Raw genomic sequence first — 18,465 nt, forward strand, 5'->3', positions numbered from 1 at the left:
TTTGGGTGTGCACAGTAATAATGTTCATTTATATGTGTGCTTTTATGAAGACATGCACCATTTCTTTTGTTGACAGATTTCTGTAAGCCTGAATTGTATTTTTCCCCTGGAAGCTCTCGCATTAGACTCGTTAGTGAATTTCATGTGCATGTGGAATTTGTTCTTTCTCATGTTTCTGTTGCAGGTGGAAAAATTCATCCTTGCTAGTTACAATAATGTCTTTGATTTAGGACTTAGGCTTAGGGAGGAGAAGATACATTGAACTGCGATGATGATAATATGGGACAGTTTTACTTTCTCATCAGAGAGAGCCTGTGAATCAAGGTAATAGAGCCAAGGCCTGGGAGCATCGTTGCTGCGTAGAAAGTTACCTACAAGAAGGTGGCTGTCTTGGATTGTGTGATGTTGCGTTGCATCTTGGGATGCTACCTGCAAGTCCATGTATTGCACTAGGGACAGTGACTGGGAGAGCTTCTGCCTTGCCTTGAGAGAGAGAGCATCTTAGAAAGAGCTCTGTAGCTTTATGCTACTTGGCCCATTCAACGTGAGTGGACTTCTTAGTAAGCATCACATGCTGAGACCAGAACTTGCCTTGGGGAAATGCTAAGTAGGGATGTCACGTTAGTGGTAGTGAAGGGAGAGCCTAATGCGTTTTACCTACGAACTTCCAATAAAGGGGAACCTTGATGTTGCCATCATTTTCAGTATCTTGATTCTGGAACTGGTTATACTGTGTATGCTGCACCGCCTTAATTTCCTCCGTAAGTTTTGCTATGTATTAGTTGCAATGTATTTTTACACACTCATTTTGAGGTGTTTGTATGTCCAACTGTGCTTGGCTTTGTAGTAAATTAACTGAACTTAATTGTGAGTCTGTGATTCTTTGGAGTCATCGTGCATTGGAATGGTAATGATTGATTGGCTAACAATTTTCCTTCCCTCCACACTTTCATGCAGAGAAAAAGAGACATCGGCCTAGGGTTCCAGAGTAAATCTAGAACGTGGAACCCGGCTCCTCCACTAAGAACCTAGCAAGCATTATATTTCTCTTGCAAGCCTTGCTCAGTGCTTCATTCAGATAGCACTGCAGCCTAGGGGGTTTGTAAGATTATAAAATAGCTCGATAAAGATTATGTGTATGTAACAATTCCTTATGGGTAGCTCTAGAACTTGTAATATTAATTCGTTTAGGGGTGCGTTTATTATTTGTTCTACATAAGTCTAAACTCAGCCCTAGATCTGTTCTGGCTTTGCACAAGTTATGTTATGTTATGTTATGTTATAGGTTATGTTATAGGTTATGTTATAGGTGGTTTTGTAACACGCTCAATTACTCAGGAGTATCCTGGCACGTAAAGATGCAGATAGGCAGTGCACATAAGAGCTAAAAGGGTTAAACCATCATTTTAAAGAGATGGGTCTTGAGTACCTTTTAAAAAAGATTGAAATTCTGGGTGGCGCGTAGGTATCAGAGGAAGGGAGTTCCAGGCAACAGCTGCTTTCACAGCGATAGAGTGCCCACCGAGACGCGTATGTTTAAAACGTGGAACAGCCAGCCGGTATTAAGTGGCTGACCGGAGGGGACGGTTGGGTAGGTACAGAGAGAAGCGTTTCCTCAGGTACAGTGGCCCCTGATCATGAATGGCTCTATGGGCCTTCAACATAATCCGTTATGCAACAGGGAGCCAGTGCAAGCTGGGCAGATGTTGTTGGAAGCTAGACTTCCGTGAGATGTTAAAGAGAAGTCTAGTCGCCGCGTTCTGTATGATCTGAAGGCGGTTGGTCAGGTAGGCCAGAATGCTGATGAACAAGGAATTAGCGTAGTCAAGGCAAGAAAGAATGAGAGCCCTCGCCACTGTTTCTTTGGCCATCCTCGGAAGCAGAGGAAAAAATCTGCGGAACGCTTTAAGAGTACCAAAGCATCCGCAGGTACGTTTTTTAATATGCTCATCAAATTTTAAGTTTTCCCCGAACCATACCCCCAGAATTTTTGCCGGTTTGCCAACAGAGGTAGGGTGAGGAACATCCAAAGGCCATAGAGATTCTCTGAAGTTGGAAGGGAACTGCCCTTAGAGAAGAATTTCTGAATTATCTTCATTGCATTTTAACTGGGCAAGTGCAAGCCAGTTGAGGCAGGTCTGGACAGTTGTAGTGTCCAGATCTGTACCCGGCCAAGTGAACAGCATCTGCGTGTCGTCAGCATAGGGTATTATTTTAGCGCCCAGTTCTTCGGCCAAGAAGATCAGGGGGGTCAGGTAGATGTTAAACAGTAATGGGCAAGTATCTCATACAATAAAAATCTATTGAAATACCATCTTTATTGACCCCTCCTTAGAGTGTATAACCTGATACCAATATCTAAGAAATTGGGCCTTGCATGGTTGTTTTTTGTAATCCAAATTTTAGGCGTTTCTGTGCTTGTCAGATGTAATGTGGTAACTGAAATATTAACCTATTAACATTTCATTGCCTCTTATCTAATAATGCTGATATTTGCAATGGAAATGCTTGCTTGCCGTGTGAAATTGTTGTTTTTTCTATTTGACCTTTCCTACCCTTATGATAGCTTCAGATGTTGGACTATATAGCTTTGTGCTTAGTTGGCACAGTGCAAATATTAAGTTGCAACTATTTTCTTCCAATGTTTTCAGGTGGAGTTGCGGTTTAATTTAGTTAATTAGCCATATTCACAGGTAATTTTAAGATTTGGTGTGATCTATCTTCTCACGGCCTAATTTCTAAACATTCTTTGGTTTCCCCTTTAGTTTCCCAAATATCATCACTTTTGTTTTTCTAGCATGTAACCCCTTGTTGCTTGCGCTATATTATTGCAGCTCATCAATGAACGTTGTAATTTGATTTTGGGTGATCTAAAATTGCTGGATTGGCTGGAAATTGTAGGATCGGGTTCTTGTGCTGCTTTATTTTTTGTTTATTTATTTAGTTATATATAGCGCAACCATGACCCTTGTAGGTTTCAGATCACTTTACAGTGTTAAATGATATAGGGAGTATAGAGAACAATAAAAACATCATGGACAGAACACGTTATTACAGAAGCCTCCAGGGAGACCGCCACAGGGTCTAAGACATAAGAAAAAAGTACATAAGAACATTACATGCAAGAGATATACATGTGTGCAAGACTAAGGGGACATATCGTGTTCGGTAATGGAGACTGTGGATTCAACAGAGCACATTTGTTCATTATTATCACTTTAAATTCTTTCTTGAATGTAGCAGTTGAGGGGTTCAGTCTGGTTTCAGTGGATAGGGCATTCCAAATTATTTGGGCAGTTCCTGAGAATGTTTGGTTATATGTTTTGGTGGTTTCAGCAGTAGGGTGCAAGTGTCTCTAGTTGCTCTACAGCCACCAGATAGCTCCAATTTGTGTGCAAAGTATCTCAGTGTATGGCTTTGTGGGTCAAGCAAGCAATTTTTAAGCAAATCATTGCCTCATATGGAAACATTTAAAGGATTTCAGAGCAGGAGAGATGTGATTGTTTCTTTTAGATCCTGTGATGAGTCTAGCAGCAGAGTTAAGAGAGGCCCTTAGTGGTGCCAGCTTACATCTGGGAAGACTGCAGGGTGTTGTACCTTCATAGTTCATCCTGGGAATCACTACGGCTTGAACGGCTGACTTGAAGTAATCAAGAGGAAGAGAGGGTTTAATTTTTCATAAGATGTTCATCTGGAAGTTCACTCCTTTGGTAGAGCTGATGTGCTTCTGCATGTTCAGATTCTTGTTGAGCTTTATTCCCAGAGATCTCACTGAATCTATGATGTGTGGTAAGCAGTTAAAAGCTGTTAGATGTGTCATCCATTCTGCGATGTCCAGTGGGCATTTGGGTGGGGGCAATAAGGAGGAATTCTATGTTCAGGGCTTTTAGTTTGAGGTGGTTACAGGTCATCCAGTTTTAGTTTTTTTGTAAGGTTGTGTTGCTAGACCATGTATCTTAGAGGGAAGAGATGTTTAGGTACAGATGGGCAGTGGCGTAACGTAACTTGAGGGGGCCCCCTTGCAAACTACAGGGAGGGGGGCCCCCCCCATTCTGCGTGCGAGTCTAGAGCTTTCAGGCCAGCGACCCGCCATACTGCAGGAGATGCGGGTCGATCGTTACGCCACTGTCACCAATCCAGCCGTTATAAGTAACACTGAATGGTGGAGGTAAAGGTTGGGCGTAGTCTGCCCACAGGCTATCAAAGGTGGTGGTCCATTCATTACAGGGCCCCTGCCATCAGTAGGCCGGGGAAGTTTGCCCAATTTTAGGTGGGTTTCCTGATGCAGACTCCTGTCTTGATATACAATATCGGGCCCACTCATCGTTCCGTTTTGACAAAAGTGCATCCACTGCTCCTTCTTGTTTCCGTTTTAAAACATTAGACAAAGCGACAATGCAGCATTTCAAAAGCAGATGTAACTACAAAGAGCACATTTTGATAATACATTATTATTAGTAGACAATAGCCATCTTAAGAGGCATTGCTTAGCTTCATACACACTTTGACCCCAATTCCATCACAGTCTCTCTCTCTCGCAGTGAGTCAGTCTCTCTCTGTTCGTCAGTCTTTCTGCCAGTCTGTCAGTCAGTCAGTCTGTCAGTCAGTCTCTCTCTGTCAGTCTCTCTATCTCTCTTTTTCTGTCAGTCTGTCAGTGTGTCAGTCTCTCTCAGTCAGTCAGTCTCTCTCTGTCAGTTTCCCAGCCAGTCAGTCTCTCCGTCAGTCAGTATTAAGTCTCTGAGTCAGTCTGTCTCTACTCTCTCTCCACTCTATCTCTCTCTCTCCATTCTCTCTCTCAACTCTGTCTACTCTATTTCCACTGTCTCTCTCTTCACTCTCTCTCCAGTGTCTCTCCCTCCACTGTCTCTCCCTCCACTGTCTCTCTCCACTGTCTCTCTCTCCACTGTCTCTCTCTCCACTGTCTCTCCACTCTCTAACTCTTTCTACTCTCTCTCCACTCTCTCTCTCTCCACTGTCTCTCATTCTCTGTACTCTCTCTCCACTGTCTCCCCCACTCTCTCTCTCTCTACTCTCCCTTCTGTCTCTACTATCTATCTACTCTCTCTACTCTCTCTCCACTCTCTCTATTCTCCCTCTCTCCACTCTCTCTCTTTCTCTGTCTCTCTCCAGTGTCTCTCTCTACACTCTCTCCCTCTCCACTCTCTCTTTCTCCTCTCTCTCCCTCCACTCTCTCTCGCTCTCCTCCCACTCTCTCCACTCTCTCTCCACTCTCTCTACCCTCTCTCTACCCTCTCTCTACACTCTCTCTCTCTCCACTCTCTCCACTATCTCTCCACTCTCTCTCCACTCTCTCTCCACTCTCTCTCTCTCTCTCTCTCTCTCTCTCTCTCTCTCTCTCTCTCTCTCTCTCTCTCCACTCTCTCTCTCCACTCTCTCTCTCCACTCTCTCTCCACTCTCTATCTCTCCACTCTTTCTCTCTCCCCTCACTCCCTCCACTCTCCCCACCCTCTCTCTCCCTCTACTCTCTCCACTCTCTCTCTCCACTCTCTCTCTCTCCACTCCCTCTCTCCACTCTCTCTCTCTCCTGCCTCTCTCCACTCTCTCTCTCCACTCTCTCTCTACTCTCTCCACTCTCTCTCCACTCACTCTCCACTTTCTCTCCCTCTCCACTCTCTCTCCCTCTCTCTCCCTCTCCACCCTCTCTCCCTCTCCACTCTCTCTCCCTCTCTCCACTCTCTCTCCACTTTCTCTCTCCACTGTCTCTCCCCACTGTCTCTCTACACTGTCTCTCTCTCCACTGTATCTCTCTATACTGTCTCTCTCTCTCTCTATTTTCTCTCTCTCCACTGTCTCTCACCTACTTACTCATTTTCTGAAGCGGAAGTTCCAGGCATCATCCACGCTGTAGCCTATCAGCCCAGTGCACCAGCCCAGCAGCGCACCGGCCTCCCAGCCCACCTCTCGCCGCACCCGCTCCGCGGGTGCCGCTTCACTGGTGGGCGCTGGTAGAGGCAGCACCTTCAAGGACCAACGTAGGACACAGGCGACAAGGCGGTAAGGGGCGCGAGGAACCAGCGGGGCTGCGAGCGTGCGGGGACTTCATTTCCCAGAAGTCCCTGCAAGACCGACGGAGAGCTTCCGGTCCGCTCTCCCTGCTGGCCCGCCCCCCGCCCATCAAAGGCAGTTAAAAGTGTTCCTCTTCCACCATCCTGTGGGACACCTACTTACTCATTTTCTGAAGCGGAAGTTCCAGGCATCATCCACGCTGTAGCCTATCAGCCCAGTGCACCAGCCCAGCAGCGCACCGGCCTCCCAGCCCACCTCTCGCCGCACCCGCTCCGCGGGTGCCGCTTCACTGGTGGGCGCTGGTAGAGGCAGCACCTTCAAGGACCAACGTAGGACACAGGCGACAAGGCGGTAAGGGGCGCGAGGAACCAGCGGGGCTGCGAGCGTGCGGGGACTTCATTTCCCAGAAGTCCCTGCAAGACCGACGGAGAGCTTCCGGTCCGCTCTCCCTGCTGGCCCGCCCCCCGCCCATCAAAGGCAGTTAAAAGTGTTCCTCTTCCACCATCCTGTGGGACACCTACTTACTCATTTTCTGAAGCGGAAGTTCCAGGCATCATCCACGCTGTAGCCTATCAGCCCAGTGCACCAGCCCAGCAGCGCACCGGCCTCCCAGCCCACCTCTCGCCGCACCCGCTCCGCGGGTGCCGCTTCACTGGTGGGCGCTGGTAGAGGCAGCACCTTCAAGGACCAACGTAGGACACAGGCGACAAGGCGGTAAGGGGCGCGAGGAACCAGCGGGGCTGCGAGCGTGCGGGGACTTCATTTCCCAGAAGTCCCTGCAAGACCGACGGAGAGCTTCCGGTCCGCTCTCCCTGCTGGCCCGCCCCCCGCCCTTTCCGCCTCCTACAAATTAACATCTCACTCCCGCAGCGCGGGACGCAGCCCGGGCGAAGACTGGGCAAAGACAGGGCCGTTTGAGGCCGTTCGAGGACGGCAGAGGACGGCCCCGGCCCTGTCACCCTGCATTTTACTTCGCTCCCTCAGGCCCCCACGATCTCTGACGTACATCATTGACGATCACGATGCGTCCCAAAACCAGAAGCACGTCTAAGAAAGCTACACTGGTGACACAAGTGACCGGTCCCATAGACCTTTTCATATCCAGGGTAAACGACACCATCGATAAGAGCATAATTCTACTGGAGAAAAGAGTTTCCCTGGACCTTATGTAGGCCAAACGCTCTTCGCTAGGTTCACTTGCCACTGCAAACTCCCCTGCTCACCAGGTTGCTAACAACTGCTCTTTACCATTGCCACTAACTATTGTCCCCACGATGACTGTTCCAAACTCTGTAGATTTATCCGTAACCCAAACAGACTCGGATCAATCATATGTCGACCTTGAGGCAACCCCAGACTTAGAAGTCTGCCAATCACCAACTGAAAAATTAGACCAGAGCGTCATTAGTAATTCCTTACTACCTGATCCAGTAACGACCCTAGAACCAACAAAAACAAGGAAAAACACCTCCACCCTCCTTAAGGCTATGCCAAACATCAAGGAAAAATCTAAAATAAAAATAAAGAATCACAATCTGATCACGCCCACCCCAAACTCCTAGGCAGGCATCCCCTGTTGGGTGGAAAACATGGTTATGGACCTCAAATCAGACCTCGAAGCCACAATTACAGCACAAATCAAACCTCTAATATCAAAATTGGACAGACTCACGTCACTAATCAATACGAAATGCAGCTGTAAGACAAGCGGTAATGGTCCCGCTCCAACGCACGGGGCAAAGGAAACACTTCCAAAAAAAACATCTAGCATCAAACAAACAACAGGCACAACAAACACGCCCAACACTTTACCAACTAGAAAGGCGCCAGCAACACAACTCCTACCTAAAAAAGGGAGCAATTCAGATGCCCCCCCAGACACCCCGGTCGCGGTAGATCTCCCCCCCGCTACACAAATAGACCCAGCAGGTCAAACCAAAACAAACAACCGACAAGTAAAAGGCAATAATGGAAACACCACCATTCCAGCAGAGATCCTTTCCCCAGAAAAACCACTAGAACCGAAGATCAAGCAGTCTCGGCCCAAAATAATCAATTTACCCCCGGAAGCTTCTCCCTTCGTGGTGGTGCTAACAGCTGTTCCCCCACTGAAGGAGGGTGTAAGAGAAACTTTCGCAGAGTTGAGGAACAAATGTGCCCAGTGGCTCCAACTCCATAAACCCTTACCCGTTCACATCAGGGGTGATATCTTCTCCGCACGTAGAGGAGATTGGGTTGGCAGAAGCACGAAGTCCATAGCGGGGGACGTCATCAGTATCAAATTTAGGGAGATAGGGGCATCAGATTATATCTGTAACTCACCCAATAGAGGACCCGCCACCCAAATGAATCCCCTTCCCTTGTCCTATTTCCTACCCCCATCCTCAAGGCAAAATTTCCCCTGTCCCGCTTTCCCATTAAACACTGGGCCCACAAATTCCTCAGAATACAATATGTATCAATACCAGCAGCCCCCGCACACGCCACGATTTCCACAAGTTCCACAACAATCAGTCTTCCAGTGGCAACCACCCTCCCAATTTCCTCAACCTCTACATCTTGTTACCCAACCACCTGTTCATCCTCCTCAATATCCACATCACACCTCCCAACAGTGGTGGCAACCCCAGCAATCCATGCAACACAACACTCACCAATGGCAGCAGCCGCGGCAAGGTCGGTTTCCCCCATTCAACCCACCAGGCCTTAATCATCAAGGCAGAGATAGGGATGAATGGAGCGGACAGGATCACTGGAGAAAGCACAGTGACCCCACACGTTGGGATAGCTGGAATGGCCTTCATTTAGCAAACAGGTATAGCGCCTTAGAGTGCGTTGATTGACTACCACAGCTACAAGAACACTCCCAAATCCACACAGACCTATTGGAACCCACGGTCTCCCCATTAGTCCCTCTAGACTTAGAGATCCCTCCAGCCCCAGAGACCCTTAACGAACCAAAAATAGTAAAAAGCCCAAGGGATAGTCCAACAATCCTGAGCCTGATCTCGTGGAACATCGCTGGACTAAGGGCAAAAATAGAGGATGGGACAATTATGCACCACATGCATAACCACCAAATAATATGCATACAGGAGACATGGTCATTACAAGAACACCACCTGCAGGGGTACAAGACGTACTCCTCTCTCGCAAAGCCGGGACACATAGGTAGACCAAAGGGAGGCCTGTGTATCTACGTAGCCAACACTATCCAAAACGCCAAAATAAAGGTCATAGAACTGGCCTCTAATTTGCAGATCCTTGGTCTTTTCCTCCAGAAAAAAGAGTCAATGGTTATCATTAATTTTTATAACAACCTGGATGAACTAGACTTTGAGGGAGTCCTGACCCACCTCCATGAAAAACTAACCACCCTCAGAATGAAACAAGGAGAAAGAGGCCCGGCAACAATAATATGGGCAGGCGATTTCAACCTTCACCCCTGTACCCAACCAAAAAGAAAATGTCCTGGCATGGTGACAGAAGACGGCCTCTCACTCACCCATTTCTCGCATAACAACATGGGTAGACAAATGAATGATCTTCTATCCGACCTGGATCTCCAGATAGTAAACACCTTGGACCATGGAGATAATTCACTAGCACCTACTTATTTAGGAAGAGGCTATAAAACCACGGTAGACTTCATAATAATATCAACATCTTTACAATTAAGAGTAAAAAACTTTGAAGTCAAACCGAATCCTCAAAGTGACCATGCAATACTAAACTTGGAAGTCTTACTAAATTACCAACAATGTTCTCCAGTAACAATAGCCAATGCATTGACCCAGGAAAATATCAATATGGATAAAGTAAACGGGTACTCAATAAAATGGGGAAGGATAAACCCAGAAGAACTCACTCAAGAGTTAATAAAATCAGTCTATCCCCAAATCAAAATTTGTTTGGACATAGCAACAAAGGACGAGGAGCTTTTAAACAATTTTGCCCAAATTATGGACAAATTAAAGGTTTTACTCACAGCAAAACAAAAATCCGGCCCATTCCGGCCCAAAGGCTGGTTCAACCAAGAGTGTACCAAGGCTCATACAAAACTGAAGCTAGCCTTAAACAAAAATGAAAGGGACCCCCGCACTATAGCCACCCTCAGAAGTGAATATCACAAAACAAGGAAAAAGAGGAAAGAGGAACTCAAGCAAGCGCCGTGGCATGAACTCCACACCAGTGCCCAAGAAAAAAACCCTCAAGCCTTCTGGAGAATTATAAGAACTCCCTTCCTGGTTGACGACACGTGCCCAAAAATCGAAGCTGCTATAGACGCCGCAGCTTGGGTATCACATTTTACCAGCATCTTCCAAAAACCAACCTCTGATCAAGAGACGGAAGAGGAGGAAAAAACATTCCTACCATACCCTATAGACATAAATATCGAAATCTCCGAGATTCTTTTGGCATTGAACTCAACCAAAAAAGGAAAAGCTCCAGGCCCGGACGGAGTCCCGGCAGACTTTTTTAAATACCAAACAGGACTTTGGGCACCGATTTTAACAAGGGTCTGCACCGCAACGGCAAAAATAGGAATTTTGGAGTCATGGACAAGGTCCATCATGGTGCCGATATTTAAAAAAGGTAACCGCATGGACCCTGCCTGCTATCGCCCAATTTCTTTGCTGGATTCATTGGGGAAAATAGCAGGGAGAGTGATCCTAGAAAGACTTCAGGACTGGGCGGAAGAAAGAGGCATCCTATCCGACCTCCAATTCGGATTTAGAAAAGGACTAGGTACTGTGGAACAAGCCCTAAATCTATCGGTAATCTTTGGAAAATATGTGCATGCAAAGAAAGCAAAACTTTATATGACCTACGTAGACTTGTCCGCGGCCTTCGACTGCGTCTCCCATACAAAATTATGGTCCCTTTTAGCACAGATGGGGGTAGATCCATCACTCCTGAACTTTTTAAGGGAACTCTATTCCAACCCATCCGCAAGAGTCCGCTACGGCACAAAGGGGGAACTGACGGCGTCCTTTAGAGTAGAGCGCGGGGTTAGACAAGGATGTGTCCTGGCACCCTTCCTTTTCTCCCTCTACACCAACAACTTGGAGGTCGAGCTCCTGAAGGGTGCCCGCGATCTTCCACTGGCCAAACATCGCCCGATCCCCGCTCTGCTCTACGCGGACGACGCCGTCCTCCTTGCACAAACCCCCCGTGAACTCCAAAGATCCCTTAACAGATATTCGCAGTTCATGAGAACCCTTGACCTTCATATAAACGTAAAAAAGACTTTCGTCATGAAGGCTGGGGTTGGGAGGAAACAGCAAAAATCAATCTATCTTGACACCCAAAAAATAGACTTTACAAATGAATACTGCTATCTGGGAGTCATGATAGATAATAAACTCTCCTGGAAACCAGCAGTAGAAGCCAGAAAACATTGTTTTAAAAGAGCATTAGCCGCATTGGTGTCGTTTACACAAAAATTAGGAAAACGTCCGCCCAGGGAATTGATGACCATATACAAAGCCAAATGCCAATCTACAGCTTTATACGGAGCAGGACTATGGGGCCACACAGATGTTACCTCTCTGCAAATTGCAGAAAACAATATTTTAGATTCCTCTTATCTGCCCCCAAAAGTTCTTCGACTTACGCCTGCCACTTAGAATTGGGCGTTCCATATATCGAAGATCTTGCGAAAATTCAACCACTCCTCCTTTGGCGACGTATCTGGGCTTCAGATAAAAACGACATTACAAAAACAATACTGGCAGATGCAATGTCCTTGGACTACGTTTTAAAAATTAAATGGCTGGCCTATATCCGGACCTTCCTCTTTGACCTTGGAATAGAAAAATATTACTCAAACCCCGAAAAAATTGGAGAACTCTCAAAAAATAATTTAAAAACACGAGCTTTGGACCATTTGAGTAATCTGAGACTACAATCAGAAGCTGGGAAACAGTCGGTGCAGCACGCAATAATGGTCCAATCTACTCTTTTAATGCAGCCCTATTTAAACCTCGACATTGGCACCTTTGACCGATTTCTCCTGATAAGATTCAGACTGAACATATTTCACAAACTGGTAGCTTTTCCAACGCCAAACGTCTGGGACCCAAATCCACTTCCATGTCCATGCGATGGGAAATCAACACAAACCACCCTTCACACTGTTCTGTTCTGTAAATATTATCAGGAACACCGCAAACTTTGGTTACTGACTCTTTTAAAATCTTGGGGTCTTAGACAATGCCGAGTAGCCATGTTGAGCTTGCAGCTTTTGGATACCGAAGCCACATGTTACCATGTTCTTAACTTTCTGAAATGCATACACGGACACAGGAAAAACCTTTAAATATAACAGTACTGTATAAATTACCGAAACTCCTTTTCGCTGTTTTTTAAGTTATCTGTAATTATATTGCACTGCAGATTCATTTTTACCTGTACTGCTTTTATGGATCTTTAAAAAAAAATCCGAATAAAGTTTATTATTATTACTGTCTCTCACTCTCTCTACTCTCTCTCCACTCTCTCTCCACTGTCTCCCTCCACTCTCTCCCTCCACTCTCTCCCCACTCTCTCTCTCTCCCTGCTCTGTCTCTACTCTCCCTTCTCTCTCTCTCTCCTCTCTCTCTCTCCACTCTCTCTCCACCCTTTCTCTCTCCACTCTCTCCACTCTCTCTCTCCACTCTCTCTCTCGACTCTATACCCACTCTCTCTCTCCACTCTCTCCACTCTCTACCCACTCTCTCTCTCTCTCTACTCTCTACCCTCTCTCTCTCTCTCTCTCCACTCACTACCCATTTTCTCTCTCTCTCCACTCTCTCTCTCTCTCCACTCTCTCTCTCACTCCACTCTCTCTCACTCCACTCTCTCTCTCACTCCACTCTCTCATTCCACTCTCTCTCTCACTCCACTCTCTCTCCCCTCTCTCTCACAAAGTAGTGTGTGTTGCCATGGGCGTCCACAGAAGTGTTTCCAGGGGGGGGGGGCACATTTTTAACTTCATCACCATCCTGCTTGCACTCTTCTCACTCTCCCCCTTGCACCCTTCTCACCCTCCCCCTTGCACCCTTCTCCCCCTCGCCCTTGCACCCTTTACTACCTTGCACCCATCTCCCCTCCGCCTTGCACCTTATGCACAGTGCGCCACCAACGCTGTTCACCTTCACTAGCGTCGCCACTTGCACTTTTGTACACGTTTTTGCACCAAGTTCCATGTGGTTGTCACTAATTTAATTTATGCAGTGCTGTTTCTAACTGTATACCTCCGACCTTGGAACTAATGTTACTACATAAAGATGAATAACTATCTTTTGACTTAAAAACGAGTACTCTCCTTCTTTTCTGCCTAAGTAATGCTTTGTGCATGCTATTTATAATTGTCTACCGACTCCCACCTTTCAGGACACTGTGTTTCTGTTGCATGGTACAGAACAGAGCAGGTACATCTGAGGCAGCACATGAGAGGGGATAAGTGCATCAACAGTCCATGGCAAAGAACAGGTACATCTGAGGCAGCACATGAGAGGGGATAAGTGCATCAACAGTCCATGGCAAAGAACAGGTCCATCTGAGGCAGCTCATTAGAGGGCACAATGCAGCATCCTAACAGCAACAAGCAGTGTCCACAACAGATCAGGTACATCTGAGGCAGCACATGAGAGGGGCACAGAGCATCAACAGGCCATGGTACAGAACAGAGCAGGTACATCTGAGGCAGCACATGAGAGGGGTACAGAGCATCAACAGTACCTGGCAAAGAACAGGTACATCTGAGGCAGCACAAGGACGTGTGTCATGGGCCCCGTCCCATGGACATCAATAATGCAAGCGTGGTCACAATGGACAATCCAGAAACCAATTACAATGACATGTGAGTGATGGGAACTGCACCTCACAGCACAGAATCAGGTGGACTGATTGACCTAGTAGCTTCGGACACAGTGGCAGGATCTGATACAGGACTGGGAGATACAGCCACAGTACCAGTGACTGACACTTGCGCCATAGACCCAAACACACTGCCAGCACCAGAAACAAGAGTGTGAGACACAGCCACAGCTCTAGGGACTGACACATGAGTCAGAGACACAGACACACTGGCAGCACCAGAAACAGGAGTGTGAGACACAGCCACAGTACCAGTGACTGACACATGAGCCATAGACCCAGACACACTGCCAGCACCAGAAACAGGAATGTGAGACACAGCCATAGCTCTAGTGACTGACACATGAGCCAGAGGCCCAGACACACTGGCAGCTCCAGAAACAGGAGTGTGACACACAGCCACAGATGTAGTGACTGACACATGAGCCATAGACCCAGACACACTGCCAGCACCAGATACAGGAGTGTGAGACATAGCCACAGATCTACTGACTGACACATGAGCCATAGACCCAGACACACTGCCAGCACCAGATACAGGAGTGTGAGACACAGCCACAGATCTACTGACTGACACATGAGCCATACACCCAGACACACTGCCAGCACCAGATACAGGAGTGTGAGACACAGCCACAGATCTACTGACTGACACATGAGCCATACACCCAGACACACTGCCAGCACCAGATACAGGAGTGTGAGACACAGCCACAGATTTACTGACTGACACATGAGCCATAGACCCAGACACACTGCCAGCACCAGATACAGGAGTGTGAGACACAGCCACAGATCTACGGACTGACACATGAGGCATAGACCCAGACACACTGCCAGGACATGTCCCTGTACAGTGACCAACAATTACCATGCCAGCATCTGAGACATGAGAGTGGCGGACACACACAGTAGCAGTACCTGAAACAGGAGAGGGCACAACTGACACAGTGCTACTACATGAGGCATGACAGCGAACAACAGACACAGTGCCACTAACTGACACATGAGAGTGAACTGCATCAGATCCACTAGGACCACAGAAATGATGAGCCACAGGGCTGTATGGGCCAGGAGGCATGGTGGCTCTGGGAGCTGGGGACAGCTGTACTGGAGCGACATTGGGGTGGTCAGGTGTCACTGGTGTGTGTCTCCGTTTCTTTGGGATATGGAAGGGCACCCTGGACATAACTGGGCTGGTAAGTGGTGCGTGCTCATCTGAAACATCACCCATCAAAGGTGGTTCATGTGCTGGTGGTGGTCTGTTCTCAGGGGACGTGCTGGACCCTGCTTGACGCTTGCTATGGCCCTGCCTTCTGCCCTCTGTACCATGTGTAATGGGGGATGCAACAACAGTGTACTCCTTCCTCTGCTTCACCGGGGTGTGGATGGGAGTAGAGGTATGGGGGACTCCACCTCTGACACATGTGGTGTACATTGCTTCAACAACACCAGCTTCAGGGGACGCAGGGGTGATGTATGCCTGTCCTTGGTGGATGTCCTGTGAATGGGAGAAGCCTTGGCCCTGGGAGGTGTCCTGTCTTTGGAATGTGCCTTATCTGTGGGTGGTGCTCTGGCCCTGGGAGTTGGCCTGTCCTTTGTAGTGTCCTTGTCCTTGGGAGTGTCCCTGGCCTTGGGTGTTTCCCTGTCCTTTGTAGTGTCCTTGTCCTTGGGAGTGTCCCTGACCTTGGGAGTTTCCCTGTCCTTTGTAGTGTCCTTGTCTTTGGGAGTGTCCCTGGCCTTGGGAGTTTCCCTGTCCTTTGTAGTGTCCTTGTCCTTGTGAGTGTCCCTGGCCTTGGGAGGTACCCTATCCTTTGTAGTGTCCTTGTCCTTGGGAATGTCCCTGGCCTTGGGAGGTGCCTTGTCCTTTGTAGTGTCCTTGGGAGTGTCCCTGGCCTTGGTAGGTCCCCTGTCCTTTGTAGTGTCCTTGTCCTTGGGAGTGTCCCTGGCCTTGGGAGGTGCCCTGTCCTTTGCAGTGTCCTTGTCCTTGGGAGTGTCTGTGGCCTTAGGAGTTGGCCTGTCCTTTGTACTGTCCTTGTCCTTGGGAGTGTCCCTGGCCTTGGGAGGTGCCCTTGCCTTGGGAGTACCTTTTGAGGGGATGCCTGTGTCACATGTGAATCCCTGTCCCCCGACACCCCTTGAGGATCCTGTGTGTCAACTCCAGGGTAGCTGATGTCATGTTCTGTGAAAGATTTCCCTGTCCTAGGGGATGGTGTCTGTGTCCTCCGTGCCCTGCCTTTCTGCCTGTGGCTGCTTCTAGTGCAATACCCAGAAAATGAGGCTTGGTCTGAAATGTCACTCTCCCGGAGACCTCAAGTGGTGTGGATGGGGGAACTGAAGTGGAACCTTGTCCATGCGACTGTTGAATGGCTGCAGACACTGTGTTGGATAATGACTGAACTGTTCTGTGGAGACCAGCAACATCGCCATGCATCCCCTCCATGAATGCTACCACCTGCCCCAACTTCCTATTGTGATCTTGGAATGCATTGATCATGTTGGTCTGCCCTACACACAGCTGTCGCAGCAGATCAACTGCCTCAGCACAAAGGGCAGTTTGTGTCACAGGGGCAGGGACAGCGGTGCCTGCACCGAAGGCCACTCTGCTCCCCCTACTCTGGCGAGCACGAGCAGTACTTGTTGCAGTTGGTGGCAGTGTGGGCACAGTGTGCTGTGAGCCGACTGAAGGTGAAGATTGCCCACTCCCTGTGTCTACCAACAGTGCTGACTCACCAACACTGTCTGAAGATGAGGACGATGGTGTCTCCACATGTGAGTCCTCAGGGACAGTTCTGTCCCCCTCTTCGGGGTTGCTCTCTTCAGTCTCATTCTGCCTGTGTGTGATCTCTGATCCGGATGCATTTCCACCACTAAGCTCCGTCGTTCGTGGATCAGTGCCCTCGGCCAAAGCTGAAAGAGAGTGAAAAGAGGTATACCTAAGTGCCATACTCACGTACTGCAAATTACAAAATTAAAACTTCCTTGACTGCTGACTAACATGTAGCACCCATCCTGCACACGAACCACCCCTACCAGAAATCCTCATGTCATAGAACCGGGGGTGACTGTGAAACATGTACATCACATAAACAGGGCAAGTGCATGCTGACCACAGACCTCAACGGCATGTCCTGGGACCCTGAACTACAATGCAACGGTTATGTCCACCTGGCTAACATGGATGCTAACGCTCCCTCTGCTAATGGCACCAACATGCAATTGCAGCACAACATACACACCACAGATGTCACCACTATGTCTGAGCAGCAATACATGCATGCACTCACAAGTCACAAACCCATTCAGTCTGCTTACCGCTAGTTTGCTGCTGCTCCCCTCTCAACCGGGCGGACAGGTCAGGATGTGTCACAGCTATGATACGTAGCATTAGAGGGGTGATGGTACGTCATGCAAGCCAGCCTGATCTTGGAATCATCCCCAGTGTCATCTCTGCCACATTCATGCTGAGCCTGGAGATGTCGTCCCACCGCTAGTGGCAGTATGTGTGTCACCTATTGCACACCCCCACTGCCCGTACATCACGTGCTATGGTCCTCCACACGGGCTTGCGAAGGTGCATGATGGGAGACAAGAGGGTGCAAGTCAGTGGACATTTGGCCATTCACACAGATAGGAGCAACACGTATCTTTCAGCAGCCATGCACAGTACAACACATGGGAAGGTCACACCGCACACCGCCAAGATTGCAGAAGCCAGGAGTCAGTGACCACCTCATGCACACCAAGATGTTCCCCACTGCACTTACCACCTGTCCGGGGGCACCGTAGAGCCATTCATAGTGGCGGAGCAAACCGTCCACAAGGACATCCAGCTCCGCTGTGGTGAAGGGACGAGACCGGATCTCTCAAACTCTCAGCATGGCAAGGTCCCGGACTTTGGCACAACAGCAGCAGTTGGTGGATTGCTCAGCAGCAGCAGGTAGAGGTGATGGGTGCAGGCAGCAGTTGGTGGATTGCTCAGCAGCAGCAGATAGAGGTGATGGAAGCAGGCAGCAGTTGGTGGATTGCTCAGCAGCAGCAGGTAGAGGTGATGGGTGCAGGCAGCAGTTGGTGGATTGCTCAGCAGCAGCAGGTAGAGGTGATGGGTGCAGGCAGCAGTGGCTGGAAGCAGTGGATGTGTGCTGCTGAAATTCATACATTTATAGGGCCCTGAGCTCATATCAGTGGCACACGTCTGCAGCAATTGGTTTTCCCGGGCTGCCTCATTCAAAATGAGCCAATGACTGGCCCTACTGTGGCGGTGCATGGCTTCTGCTATTTTCAAAATCGCTTACGCGTCCCGCATTACCTGTTTCCATTGGCTACATGTGCAAGGACCATCACGTCACATTCCGCCAACCGCATGTGCGAGCTACCGTGGTGGTGCATCTTTTGAAAATCATCACTCACTGGCATTGCAATGGCGGAGCACGAATTCCGCGGGGGCGGGGCAGGCTAACACATACACTTGGATGTACAAGTGGAAATGGCAGTTGGTATCCCCCCTTTCAGTCACATAGCAGCACCCACCGCAGACCGCCGGGTATGGCCGGTGGGTGACCGCCCTGTGTATT

The sequence above is a fragment of the Lissotriton vulgaris genome, chromosome 9 (genome assembly GCF_964263255.1).
Source record: "Lissotriton vulgaris chromosome 9, aLisVul1.2, whole genome shotgun sequence".
In the NCBI taxonomy this organism is placed as follows: Eukaryota; Metazoa; Chordata; class Amphibia; order Caudata; family Salamandridae; genus Lissotriton; species Lissotriton vulgaris.